Raw genomic sequence first — 14,923 nt, 5'->3', positions numbered from 1 at the left:
ACTCCCCAGAGCTAGGTTAGTAATAAGCAGTTCTGGGACAGGATGGATACAAAAGGAAACAAATGAAAACATTGATGAGAGGCTGTACTGACCTGCCCCCCTCTACTCTCACTATATTATTGATTATATGATCAATAAATCTGATGACTATGAAGAGAAGCAGGTGGGCCGGGTTAGGCGGATGCTGCAACTCCTCACTCCACCATAGACCCATATCTAACCTAACTATAAGCCTTATCAAAGAGGAGAGTTTTCAGTTTACTCTTAAATGAGGCGATGGTGTCTGCCCCCCGAACCCATTCAAAAGAAGCAAAAGTTCCTTAAGACATTTGAGTACATTGGAATGAGTCATTGAACAAAATGGCGACTCCACCTCCTTTCTTATTCACTCTATTCTCACTCATAAAACTGAAGTTAGGGGGGGCTGACTCAATGAGAACAGCAGCACTGTTATTATGGTCCAACCAGGTTTCAGTTAAAAACATAAAATCAAGATTGTGCTTAATAATAAAATCATTGATTAAAAATTATTTACCTGACATTTAGTAAGGCTAGTGTTAGTGTGTTAAAATCATTATCTGTCTCGTTTTTTGGGACAGGCTAACAAGGCATGGATGCTAAATTTGCTAAGTCGGCAGTGAAGTGCTTCTTTTTCTTACTTAGCGGATTCACCATTCTTTTTCTATTACCTATCACAACATAGATTGAAGAAGAGAGAGAGACACCACCCAGTCGTCGTGCAGCGGCAGTTTTCCATCAATCAGCGGAGCAAGACAGCAGAGAGAGATTCATGTTTTGACATTTTAAAGTTCGTCAAATAACTGAAGGTAAGTTCAGATTCTGAACTAGACTCCACTCAAAAAACGCAGAATTTAAAAAGTAGTCAAGACTTCTGGAGTTTTAAAAAAAAATTATTTTTGACCCTTTCTAACAACCTGCTTTATACTGTTGGTACCGGTATTGTTCTCCTACTTTAGCGACTTTGACACTTTTTATATTCAGGCTGTGAAACAGGTTGCTAGGTGATAGCTGTGTGGTAGCTGCTTTTAACGGCTGAGGAACTTTTTTAGGGCTTTATGTTGACCAAACTGTAAGTGATAAGACAAGTGGCACATATCATCAAGTTCACAACTTAAAACCACTAAAGAAAAAAAAGCTTATCTTACTTTTTTTCTGTGTGCATCATCCCTGGGGAAATCAATTCCTCCGACCTGATATGGTCCTCTCTCTGTCAAAATGTCTGTTAGTTCTTGCTTTATTGTTCTAGGCCATTTGCTGAGAGCTTTCATATCCTTTTCACCTTGTCCGTGTACAGGTAGCTACACTAATGTTATATGTTCAAACAATTATTTTGTTTTTGGAGCGCTTGCTCATTTGTTATTACAGTTAACTTTTATATCCTCATCAGCGGTCTGTTTACATGTGGCGACGTTATATGTTTAAATGTAGCCTACTGTACAGTTAACCGGTTTATTAAACCACTCAAACAGTGACACAAAGAACATTATCGAGCTAACAGAGGTTTCTGCTCCTGTAGAAGACACATGGGTACAAATAACAACGGAGGCGATTATATCTGCTGCCACTGCTTTCTCAATTTATTCAGCTGCTGTATTAAAGGCTAACAAAACATTTTCAGTGTGTCCAATGTTTCTCAGTCCTGAGTATAATGACATTGTGTCAGGAAATGATAATTTATTATCACTGAGAGAATTCTTTGATTTGATCGAACAAGAGTCTCAATAAATGTAATTACACTGTAAACCATTTCCTGTATATTTAAAGTAAAAAGTACAATATTTCTGTAAAGAAGATAAAATCTTTCATCCAAAAAGTTTAGTTGTGTCATCTCTGATGTATTATCTGTCTGCTATTTGACCAAATCACACTAATTTCAGCCTCCAGGCTTCATTGTTACGTATAACTTGCAGATTTTTTTTAGCTTCTTAAACTTTTATATAATGTACCCACTATTGACCTGACATGAATTACAGTTTTTTGTTTCAAAATTGCTAAAACACAATTTTGCAAACTAGGCTGGTTTCATCAAAATACTTAACACAATTCACAAAACCACACACCCAAACTGCAAAGTACCTCATATATCCTGCAAAATGAAGCACTGCAACCAAAACTACATATAGGGTCTGTGTAACGCTTATCAGTTCAATTTTCTAAGCACAAACGGACATTTGGAAAAACAGAAAAATGGGTTCAAATATCCAATTTCTTTATTTTTTTGTCAAGTGAAAAAATTGGATCTTTAACCTTTTTTCCATTTTTCTGTTTTAATTCAGAGAATCAGAAATTTTAAAAATTACAAAATTGCGTCTGGGCTCCAATTATTCAATACTGCAATGATATTCTCTCCCTCGTTCCTCCTAGTTACCAACAATTGGTTGGCTATTATTGTGGGTGTGTCTGGATGAGTCATGTCGATGCTGGATAATTCCGAGAATATAATTCGGATACTATCCTTGCGGGCAAGTGCAAAACTTCTTACAGACAAACTTTGGATTGAACTGGGGGGCAAGCATCTCTTCATTATACAAGTTTTGCAGAGAGCACAACATACACAGGCTTGATTATGCAAGACTAGGAAGGGAAGTACATTGAAATGAGGAGAGAAGGCACAGATGTAATTTATCTAGAAGATGACATCACACACAAAATATTCGACTTCCAGCACATCGTCCATTCTCATTCTGTCTTTAGGTCTGGCTGCTGTGCTCAAGTGGGGGCGGGGCGTAGCGAGGCGGAACGAGGGAGAGAATATCAGTGCAGTATTACATAATTGGAGCCCAGACGTAATTTTGTAATTTTCTAAATTATTGATCCTCTGAATAAAAACAGAAAATTGGAAAAACCATTTAAAAATACAATTTTTTTATTTGCCAAGACGGAAATAAATAAAAAATTGGATAGTTGAACCCATTTTTCTGTTTTTCCAAAAGTCCGTTTGTGCTTAGAAAATTTAACACGGACCATATAGCATTATCATAATCAAACTTTTGCACCACATGGGACACACTTCATTCATATTACGAGATTTTGGTCTAACCAACTATACACTGTTGGGCATAATGAAAAGCACACTCATCTTTAGTATGCTTTCCCATAATACTAAAATAGTTAAAATTGTAGAAAATTCTTCAGATTGTTCACATGCACAGAAATATTTGCAGACACACACATACACACACACACACACACACACACGCTGTTGAAACATTTTTTTTTTCACCAAACAAGTCAGTGCCACATATGCACAGCAGATTTATTTACATTGGACTGAACAAAAATATGCTCACAAAAAACAGTAAACTTAAAAAGAAAATTGCAGAAAAGATATATATAAAAAAAGAGGCATCATATTGCTTACTTCCTGATTAAAGTGGTACAATTAACCATTAAGGTGTTTGGCCAGGTGGCATATATATATATATATATATATATATATATATATATATATATATATATATATATATATATATATATATAGGCCAATCAGCTCATGTAGTGTCATTTTGAATGGCAGTGTTTTGAAATGGTGACTTTGTGTCAGATTGTGTCTTATGCAGAGAACCGTGTTCAGTGCATTTAAAAAGTGCCATTTTGAATTGCAAAATATGTGTAAAGCAGAACATGTGTTTAGACTTTTGGAGACTTGAGAAGAGGTTTTGCTCTCTGTGTGTCAGTTAAAATAATTGTGCTATGCATGTCATTTTAGTGTGTTAGCAATTGGAAAAAAAACTATAAGAGAACACTTTTCTATCTGTATTCGGTCTGTGTGTGTGTGTGTGTGTGTGTGTGTGTGTGTGTGTGTGTGTGTGTGTATATGTGTGTGTGTGTGTAATTTCCTGTAAAGAGCGTGTCTTTAGAGAAAACAAAAATAAATGTCCCTTTCCATAAAGAACCAGTTGGTTCAGTGTTGTCGTGCAACAGCATCACCTGATGTGTTCTTCATACCAATCATATCAAGTTTAAATGTGTAGAAACAAATTCCACAGTTATTCTCCCACTCTTCTCAGACTCCGGCTGCTGCCACTCAGCAGTTAGGTGACTTTTCTAAGAGTTTGATCTCAGACAATGGGGACGAGAGAAAATACAAAGTCACATTCAGTTCTCCACCTGCTTTTCTGACAGAAGGGTGTAACTTTGGGTTTAACGTTGAGATTTCCAATTACGTAGGGAGGTCCCGGAACATGTCTGTCCATATAGACTGTTTCACATTCATCTGCTGATGGGTCTGACATTCTGTTTCATCATACTTCTGGCTCTGTGCCAGCTTCTTCTTACAGACACGGAATCAAGCAAATGAATATGTCTTTGTCAGCTAATATAAAATTCACCTCTTTTGATTAATTCTGTGGAATAGGTATATTCAGATTTATACCAAATTATCATTCCTCCTGATTCCTCACTGACTTGAGTGACTTGGAGATGTCAATGTTAAACCCAAAGTTACACCCTTCTGTCAGACAAAGCAGGTCATGACCTGAATGTGACTTTGCAGCTTCTCTCGTCCCCATTGGACCGAGATCAGATGCTTAGAAAAAGCATTGCTGAGTGGCAGCAGCCGGAGTCTGAGAAGAGTGGGAGAATATTTCAGGAATTTGTTTCAACACAACTGAACTTGAAATGATTGATATGAGGAACACATCAGGTGATGCTGTTGCACGACAATGTCTGAACCAACTGGTTCTTTATGGAAAGGGACTTTTAGTTTTGTTTTCTCTGAACACACACACACACACAAACAAACACACAAGAGAGAGAGGGACAGAGACACCACCCAGTCCTCATGCAGCTGCAGTTTCATCGCGCACAGTCTATCCTTCAATCAGCGTAGTGACACAGCAGAGAGAGAGAATAATGTTTTGACATTTTAATGTTCCTCAAATAACTGAAGGTAAGTTCAGATTCTGAACCAGACTCAAAAAAACAAAGCATTTAAGTAGTCCAGACTTTTAGGACTCAATGTTTAATAACTTATTTATATTTTTTTATGTTTGTGCTTAATTTAGTTAACAGCTGTTTCCCGTGAAGTCCACATTTCTTTGAATGCTGTTAATGCTTAAACCTCACGTAAGAAAACTTATAAAAGGGTCAATATCTATTAAATCTGCGCGGCGTGGTGAATTTGATGGTAGCCAAATGACAGAGTGGAAATTTTGACTTTGTAAAATATCATAAATCTTATTTTCTTCCGGTGATAATTCTTACTGGTGCGCCTGAAAACACTAAAATGAGAGATTTATGGAGGGACTCTGGCATTGCGCTGCAAACTCAACACTGTAGAAAGAGTTGACTCATATCTCTGTTGTAAAAAGTGTCTAATGGTTTAGTTTATAATAACTAATATGTATATTGTATTATGTGTTATATGGACCTGTGTCTGCAATAAAGTTTATATATATAATCGTATTACTAATGTTCTGTAGCACCAGTTACACCCTTAAATACTTCTTATCTTCAGACCAAGGTGGAATGGAATCACCATCATACGCACACACACACACACACACACACACACACACACACACACACGTGGTACATTCAGCACACCACTCTACTGTATGTGACCTGCAAAATGTGATTACTCATATCAAAATAATGAACTCCTGTTTCAAATGTAAATAAATCCATCAGTGGATAAGTCATTGTCATCAAAACAAAATGTGCCTTTATTATTGCTTTGAAAATCACCAGAAACCAGGCTGTTTTATTATTAATTTTACTATATATATTCTTATCTTATTTGCCTACTATCTCTGCTTTCCTCTTTTAGATCTATCCATCTGTCAAGATGAGTGACGGCTGCTGGGGCAATAATATATGTAACTTACAGACATATTGTTTGGCTAAAACTGACATTTGGATATTGAACTTGATAACAAAATTCTTCCTGCACACATAATTTTTCTCTCTCTCTCTCTCTCTCTCTCTCTCTCTCTATCTCTATCTCTCTCTCTCGCCCTCTATTTCTCCCTCTCTCTTTCTCTATCTCAGTTTTCATCGAAGAAAACGCCTCACCAGGTAACTGAAAATGTAATTTATTAAGCTGTGGAATGGAATGAAAAAGAGCGGCAAATAAAGCTGGTTTCAAAAATCTAAATCTCTCTCTCCCCCTCTCTCTGTCTCTCAGCTTTCATCGAAGAAACCGTCTGGGTTGAAAACAGAGCCCCACCAGGTAACTGACATGTGGATATTGCCGGTAACAAAAAACAAAATTCTTGTTGCACACGTAACGTGTCTCTTTCTCTCTCTCTCTCTCTCTCTGTCTCTCTCTCTCTCTTTCTCTCAGCTTTCATCGAAGAAACCGTCTGGGTTGAAGACAGAGCCACACCAGGTAACTGACATATTAGCACTCTGTCTCTGCCTCTTTGTCTCTCTCTCTCTCTCTCTCTCTCTCTCTCTCTGTGTCTATACAAACCACCATTAACTAAAAGAGTAGCCGACCTCCAGTGGAGAGTTAGGAGTTAGGGGATGTTTCTCCAAATAAATGTTCATCCTCGGGTTCCGGTACAGTAAGTAGAGACATAAATGTCAGCTGTTAAACTTGATCTTGGGCAAATCCAAGATGGCGGTGTATGTGAGCAGGAAGAGGAAGGTGGATGAGTCTGTTGCAGAGGTGGGTAGTAACGAGTTACATTTACTCCGTTACATTTACTTGAGTAAGTGTTTGAAAAAATTATACTTCCAGGAGTAGTTTTAAATGACTATACCTTTTACTTTTTACTTGAGTGGATTTGTGAAGTAGAAACTGTACTCTTACTCCGCTACATTAGGCTACAATGAGCTCCTTACTTTTCTTCCTTTAGAGACTTCCAGCATTTAGAGACTTCCGCTAAATACTCTACCACGTGACTGTGTTTCACCAATCAAATGTAGTTGTGCAGTCTTGTCAGCTGGCAACAAAAAATAAGCGACACTGATGCGTAAATCAACGCTTATCAATATCACTTCCCCATCAGTCAGGACCAAGATCTGACCATAATTACACTTGTTCTTTCCATAAACTGTCGTTGCTTTAGCCTTTTATTTCAGTTGCAACCCTGGCAGTGGAAGCTATCGTGAGAGCAAATAAAAAATATAAAAAACATAATTCAAACCGCTGTGTGCATTGGCGACACACGGCTCAAGAAGCCGAGAAATAGACGATATGTAATTAAAATTTATATATTTCATAAATATACCCATCAGGGAATGTTTATGGGGTTGTCGGTCTCTAAATGTTTTAACTTTTATGAGCGCACCCCTCTCCCCCTCTCTCTCTCTCTCTCTCTCTCTCTCGATCTTCTAAGAACAGTGACGCCGTTATCAATCGAGTATTGATTGGTCAGTAGGCGGAGCTTTTACAGCGGTTGATCTCTGACCAGGTTAGGTGATCAGCATGAGTTACCACGGCGATTGAACAAGTGATCCACCTTCGTGATACACAAATCCCTGGGTTGAACCTGAAGTTACCTCGTTAACCCCAAATCTTGCTTCATAGTCCAGGCCTCTGGCCTCATAATGAAAGAATGGTTACTTTAGTAAAAGTGCCAAACAGCAGCTCCAATACCTTGTTCTAGTTCTGCCTGCAGAGCCTGGTGAAAAAGTATAAGGTTTGGAAATTTGTGTTACTTGTGCTTGTTTATTTTTTATGTATTATTTTTTTATTGATTTTATTTCTTAAGTACTTGAATTTACCTGAATTATTTTGATTTAAGCTATTTTGTAATTAATTAATTTTAATTTATTTTATTGATTGGTTGAACTATAATTTGCCTAAAGATGATTATTTAGTATTTTTGTGTTAAAAAATAAATCAGACGTTACTCAACAGTTACTCAGTACTTGAGTAGTTTTTTTACTCTTACTCAAGTAATTATTTGAATGACGAGTTTTTACTTTTACTTGAGTCATATTATTCTGAAGTATAGTACTTTTACTTCTGAACAATTTTTGGCTACTCTACCCACCTCTGCTCTGTTGATATTAATGTGAATCTGCTGTTTACTCGGATGGTGAAAGCCAGAATCAGGAGTGACTTTAATTATTATAAAGAGATGAAGGATGTGGATCAGTTCAGTGTGACCTGTGCCCATGGTGATGTGTTGAACTCATCTTTTCTCAGGAGTTGATGTCCTGTATTTAAGTGTATATGTATGTACGTATTTATTGGCCTGTTGAAAAGAGATAATTAACATTAATAACATTGACAGAATAAAGTTCCTTTAAAAATCTCTCTCCCTCTCTCTCTCTCTCAGCTTTCATCGAAGAAACTGTCTGGGTTGAAAACAGAGCCGCACCAGGTAACTGACATTTGGATATTGGCAGTAAAACTTTTGCTGCACATTTAACGTCTCGCTCTCTCTCTCTCTCTCTCTCCCTCCCTCCCTCTCTCTCTCTCCTCTCTCTCTTTGAGTGAATGGCGGACTGAGTGTGGAAAGCTTGGATTGTGCTGTTTATTTCTTTTCATTAGTAAGTGGTGTTTTTAGAGTTTTGGTGGGTTGGTGGTGGTGTAACTGGCGGCGTGTCTTTGTTTGGCACAAAGCCAGTGGCGGAAGTCGCTGCAGCTGAGTTTGAGAAGCTGTCTTGGCGTTGTGCGATCAAACTCAACCCAGTTGTACAATGTTCTGTGGAGGTGGCAGATCTAGCGGTGGGAGAGGTGGTTGGGTTCAGCAGCATTAAGTCTGCTTCTCGTTTGAACGGAGCAATTATTATCTTCCTAGACAGTACCTCTAAAGTTAGGGAGGTGGTGGAGAGCGGTGTAGTGATCCAAGACACTTTCACTCCGGTTCTCCCGCTGGTTAGTCCAGCCATGAGAGTAATGATCTCAAATGCTCCACCGTTCATCAAAAATTAAATGTTGGCGAAAGAGTTGTTTATGAACGTCTCACTGATGGATGCTCCATCTCAGTTCTTCTTTGGGCTACAAAAAAATAATGGACAAAGGAAGATCATTCATTCTTTACGAATGGTTAGTGGCTCTGAAGTCTCAAACTCGTCTGAGATGAGGAAGTTTGCTGCCGGTTTCAACAGAGACCTCTTTAAGAATGAGTGGTCAGATAATCCAAATGTGCACAGCAGCTTCTTCAGTGGTCTCCCTCAGGTAAGCACAGAGGAAAACTCCCAGCTGGCAGCAGAGTTAACTCTGAAGGAGCTGACCACAGCTATGGGAAGTTTGCAGACCGGTAGAGCTCTGGGGACGGATGGCCTTCCTAGGGACTTTTTTTAAGCCTTTTTCGTCCATCTTAGGACAGGACCTGTTTGAGGTGTTAAACAATAGTCTCCAGAAAGGAAGACTTCTTCTGAGCTGCAGGAGGGCCGTCATCACCCTGCTACCTAAGAAGGGGGACCTACATGAACTAAAGAACTAGAGACCAGTCTCTCTGCTGTGCACCAAACCCTGGCCCTTAGTTTGATGGAGGTGATGGTGTCCATTATCCACCCTGACCAGACTTTCTGTGTGCCCAGCAGGCTCATAAGTGTCAATGGCACTTTAATTTGTGATGTTTTGGACCTCTCTAGTTCATTGGCTGTTGAAACTGGTCTTATTTCCATAGACCAGGAGAAGGCTGTTGACCGGGTTTAAACATCAGTATTTTTGGCAGATTCTGGCTGCTTTTGGTTTCAACCCTGGTTTTATAGCCATGACCCAGGTTCTCTACAGTGACATTGCGAGTGATCTCAAGATAAATGTCGGGTTGGGTGCTCCCTTCAGCATCAAGAGGGGGGTGAGGCAGGGCTGCTCTTTCTCAGGAATGTTATATTCATTATCCATCGAGTCTCTGCTCCACAAATTAAGAAATAATTTGAATGGTGTGTGTTTCCCTCAGTGTCCTGTCTCTTTTAAGTTTTCTGTTTATGCAGATGATTTGATTGTTTTGGTAAACTCACAAAGAGATATTGATGTTTTAAAATATACTGTGAAAGATTTTGGTTTTGTTTCATCTGCAAGCGTGAACTGGGGGAAGAGTGAGGCTGTGACGGTGGGGGAGAGTTTGCAGGATCAGCTCAGGCTTCAAGGTTGTAGGATTCTCGTAGGGTACAGATTTGATCATTGGCAAATGATCAAAGATGTTTTATCAATATTAATAAAGTTATGAATATGGTTATTAATAATTTTATCAAATCGACAAACAATCAAAACGGGGCACCACCCTGCAAGTCAGGGACCAATAATCAAACTGTGGAACAGTCTCTTTTCTGTGGTAATCCTTTAAAAAGGAAATAAAGGAAGGGGTGAATCCAAGCACGGACCTGATCGACCAGCAATTATTACAACAAGTACACAAATAATCACAAGCAACTGCTAATTAAGTATAATAAGATTTATTATCGTCACAATTATCAGTAGCTAATCAATAATCCTTCGATAATAAACTTATATACCTTTTACAATATCACAACCAAAAACAAAGCAAAAACAAAGCAGCATGGACACGTCTGTGTCTGTGTGTGTGTGAGTGTGTGTGTGAGAGAGATTGAGTGAAAAAGGAGGGGCGGTGTCGAAATGTAGTTCTAACACAAAAACAACTCCAAAAATGGCTACTCCTGTGAGCTGCACAAAACTATTTAGCCTCAAGAGGGCGGTAGTGGTGCTGGGTGCACGGAGAAGGGCCGAAGAAGCCGGGGGGTTGCTAGGCAACGCGCACGCTTAGCCGGTATGGGAGCTAGTTCCTGTGTTAGCTCTGTACGAACGTAAACCGATTCCACGTGGCTAAACTACAGCGTTAGCTCGGGAGCTACGCGGCTAGCCTGTGTCGTGTGTGTCTGTGTGTGTGTTAGTAAAAGAAGAAAGAGAAGAAGAGTAAAGAAAAGAGGCACTCTGATCTTAGTTATCGATAATGACCCGCCCCCCTCAGCTATTCAGGTCTGGACCACACGTGTAGTTAGGACAGACTGAGACTTTTGACTTACTGAGGGAAACTTTGGTCATTATAACCACTCCAGTGGCTAACAGCTGATTTCGCGATTCTATCGCAGACAGTAATTAAAACTCTGTGAAAGGAGTGATTAAGCAGGTAGCGCTTATGGTTTTAACCAGCTACTTAACACAACATCAACAGTACCATGATCTATTGATACATTCACAGAACAGATTAATAATCACATATGGACCAGTACATGATTAAATCAGATCACCTTAATGGCAACAAGTGGTAGCGAACCCTTTGCTTATTAATAAACACACTACTTATCTCTGCCCAGACGTCAGCCTCCTTACGCTGTGTTCAGTCCGTTTGTTTCTGTCCAGAGATTTCCACAGAAATGAAACAGAACGAATCCCTTGGCGCTCGTCAGCAGCCACGGAGAAAATGTAATGGCAAAATTACATTTAAGCACAATTCCTTATATTTTTTGTTTTATTTCTACTTTACTGCTCTCACAAATGCTGAAAGAGTTTATCTCATTTTCCACATGTAGATTTTGATTCTAACTTTGTGAGACATCCAGTCTGGAACATTTTGTGAGCTCTGTTAGCCTGAACCGATAAAGGTACAAGGTCACCCCAAAACTATCTCATGTTTTCCCATGCCAGTTAAGATGTAACTGGGGGGTGAAAGTCATACAGGGAGGAGGTGAGATGGCTCCGAGATGTCTCTTGTATTTCTCTGATTGTCTTCATGTGTATCAGATTGCCTGTCAAAATTGTAGCGTCATAATAATCTAAGTGCGTGTGTGTTGTCACTCTGAAGATGTATATAAGCCTGGTGTTCTTGTGCACTCATTTGAGAAACTGACTCCACTCTGGGCTGCGGCCTTTTGTGAAATCATGTTGATCCTATTTGCAAATATATCTTTTTTAATAAAATACAAAAACCCAACTTGGTTTTAGTCTCAGTCTGTCTTATTTGTTTCAATTTACTAAACTCTGAAATTTCCCCCCCTGCCGCAAAGGAAACTTCCATAACAAAACTTCCTCCAAAAAGGCAGAAAAGGGGAAGTTTAGTCGACTTTGAGAAGAAAAACGTTGTTTGTCCTTCTCTTGCAATATGAAAACACTGGTGCGTTTTCAAGGATCCACCGAAATAAAATCCACTTTCTCCAGAAAATGGAAGTTCAGCACAAGCGCTTGCGCGCTCCCCTCAGCAACGGAGTTGCAATGGAAGACGAGACTTTTCCTAGGATCAGGCTTTTTATAGGTTAAGACCCCCTGCTGTGTTATATAATAGGAAGACTTGAAACTCTTGAAAGGGTGAAGACTACAATCTTGTAGTTCTTTGACTTCCTGCCAGTTGTGAGGAGTTTCCCTTCTGGCTGGCACTTTCGCATAGAGGTGTGAATTACCCCGGCTTTGGGGTTTACATGCAGGCCAAGATTCCTTTGTCTCTGAGCACATGTGTGTCCTGTATCCAGAGGTCAGTTTAATCTGAGGCCTTTTGGTTAAAATCAGGTTTAACCAGACTTTTTGTCCCCAACAAGGTGCTTTGGTCTGGAAAAAGGGAGGACTGAAGTACCTTAGAGTTTTCCTGGGGTATGAGACCTTCATACGAAAGAACTGGGACAATGTTTTGGAGAGTGTAAAAGGTCGGCTCAATGGATGGAAGTAGCTACTGCCCAAAATGTCCTAACGAGGCCGCCTCCCCATTTTAAATAACTTGGTCTCATCTGCCCTGTGGCACCAAATGGCCTGCGTTGATCCCCAGCCGCTCTCCTGTCCCAGGTACAGAGGCTTTATGTTGAAAGAGGAGGGAGGGCAAGGACTGGTTCATCTAGCAAGCACAGGCGCTGCTTTCCACCTCCAGTTTCTAATGAGGATTCTCACTGGACCGATAAATGTTTTGTGGAGGCCTTTATCCTGCTGCATCTTGCAGTGTTTTAAAGCCTCTGCCTGGATTTTAGTTTTTAATGGACACCCACAACATGAAAAAATTGTCTCTGCTGGGTTTTAATAGGAATGGTTTTATCGTGTAGAACCTACTGAGGAGACAGAGAGTGGAGCAGGCGGACTCTCTGCATTGGCTCTTGCAGGAACCTGTGCTGTTTGGGACGGTGCTGGACTATCCTGGCTGAGGAGGAGCAACTTTGTCCAGGGTGCTGAAAACTGGATTTTTACTCTGGGTCAGGTGGTGGAGGTGGCTGGGCCTCGGCTGAACAACCCGGCCCATCTGGCTGCTCGACTTGGTCTCAGGTCGGTCCGAATCATCAGGCAACTTCTGGAGTACTGAGAGACATAAGTTGACTGTACATGAATGGTCCCTCCTAGACTCCTACAGAATTGGGTCAATGCTGCAGAACAAGAACGACATGTATCCTGCCCTTGGTTTGTTCTCAGATTATGAAGCCTGTGGGGCCCTCTGCTGGAGCCGGTGCGGGCTGTCTCTCTGGAAAATGCATCAGGAAAAGCTTTTGACGTTCTAATGGTGAAAACACTGAACAAGACAAAACTAACTCTAATACATTTAATGAAGCCGTATTTGAAGCTGAATCTTGCAAGTACCCTGTATAGGTATTCCCAACCCATTGAGTCAAATGCCTTTTTGGCATCTAGGAGGAGCAACATTGCACTGATGTTTTCTGATGTAATATGACTCATCACTTGTAGTATTCTCCTTATATTATCCTGTTTCTGTCTATTTAATACAAAGCCTGTTTGATCTAAGTCTACCAGCTCCAGGACAATGAGTTCCAGTCTCTTAGATAGGATTGACACAATCAATTTATAGTGGACATTCAAGACTGATATTGGTCTGTACGAGCTGCATGCCTTTTCATCTTTTCCTTGTTTTGGGATGATAGAGATAACTACCTCGTTCCATGAACGGGGGGCTTCCCCTGTTCTCAATGTATGGTTAAAACAGTTAAGCGGAACAGGTGTTATTTGAAGTTTAAATGTTTTATACCACTCGGACGGATAGCCATCTGAACCCGGAGCCTTATTAGCTTTCCACCTTGAGATGGCTTTATTCAGTTCTGCTGTTATTTCAGCCATAATTTCTTTATTTTGTTGTTCTCCTAGGGATGGTATGTCTAGTGAACATTGAAAATACTCTTTCCTTATAATATCAGCCATGGCCAGCTGGGTGTATAGGTCTTTATAATACAATTCAAAAGCACGCTGGCTATCCTCCGATAATAATCCTCCGTCTCATAATACCTTTGTTTGATGAATTTAAGTTGTTTTGAATTTCCTCATCATATATACCATTTATGTCTTGTTTAATTTTGTTATTCTAGTTAATATCTGAGGGTCTTTTTGCTCAGTGTGTCTAATTTCTAATGACTTCATTTGTCTTGTAGTTCAACAAGTCTTCTCTGTTTTTCCTTTTTCCGAAAACCAGTGAGGGCAATAATTTTATCTCGAACGACTGCCTTTGCTGCATCCCATAAAGTATTTGGAGACACCTCTCCATTATCATTATTTGGTAAATATGTTTCAGAGAATTTGGCCCACCCATGAGAGAGAGACATCATGGCTTTCAAATGAGGAAAGTGGCAGTTGGTCAAGATTTTTTTCAGATACAATATTAGGGGACCACTAAGGTCTATATAAAAGAGACTTCAGATACAGTATTAGGGGACCACTAAGGTCTATATAAAAAGAGACTTCAGATACAGTATTAGGGGACCACTAAGGTCTATATAAAAGAGACTTCAGATACAGTATTAGGGGACCACTAAGGTCTATATAAAAGAGACTTCAGATACAGTATTAGGGGACCACTAAGGTCTATATAAAAGAGACTTCACATACAGTATTAGGGGACCACTAAGGCCTATATAAAAGAGACTTCAGATACAGTATTAGGGGACCACTAAGGTCTATATAAAAGAGACTTCAGATACAGTATTAGGGGACCACTAAGGCCTATATAAAAGAGACTTCAGATACAGTATTAGGGGACCACTAAGGTCTATATAAAAGAGACTTCAGATACAGTATTAGGGGAGCACTAAGGTCTATATAAAAGAGACTTCAGATACAGTA

General features: G+C 39.7%; 1 protein-coding gene and 1 pseudogene across 1 annotated transcript in view; both read right to left on the bottom strand.

The window, feature by feature from the left end:
* Positions 1-14,923, bottom strand: part of LOC114566296 (basic proline-rich protein-like) — a 173,326-nt pseudogene that overhangs the window by 41,726 nt on the left and 116,677 nt on the right.
* Positions 1-14,923, bottom strand: part of LOC114566763 (uncharacterized) — a 94,001-nt gene that overhangs the window by 59,047 nt on the left and 20,031 nt on the right. The window lies entirely within an intron of this gene.

The sequence above is a fragment of the Perca flavescens genome, chromosome 13 (assembly GCF_004354835.1).
Source record: "Perca flavescens isolate YP-PL-M2 chromosome 13, PFLA_1.0, whole genome shotgun sequence".
Taxonomy (NCBI): domain Eukaryota; kingdom Metazoa; phylum Chordata; class Actinopteri; order Perciformes; family Percidae; genus Perca; species Perca flavescens.
This window is presented reverse-complemented; position numbering and strand designations above follow the sequence as displayed.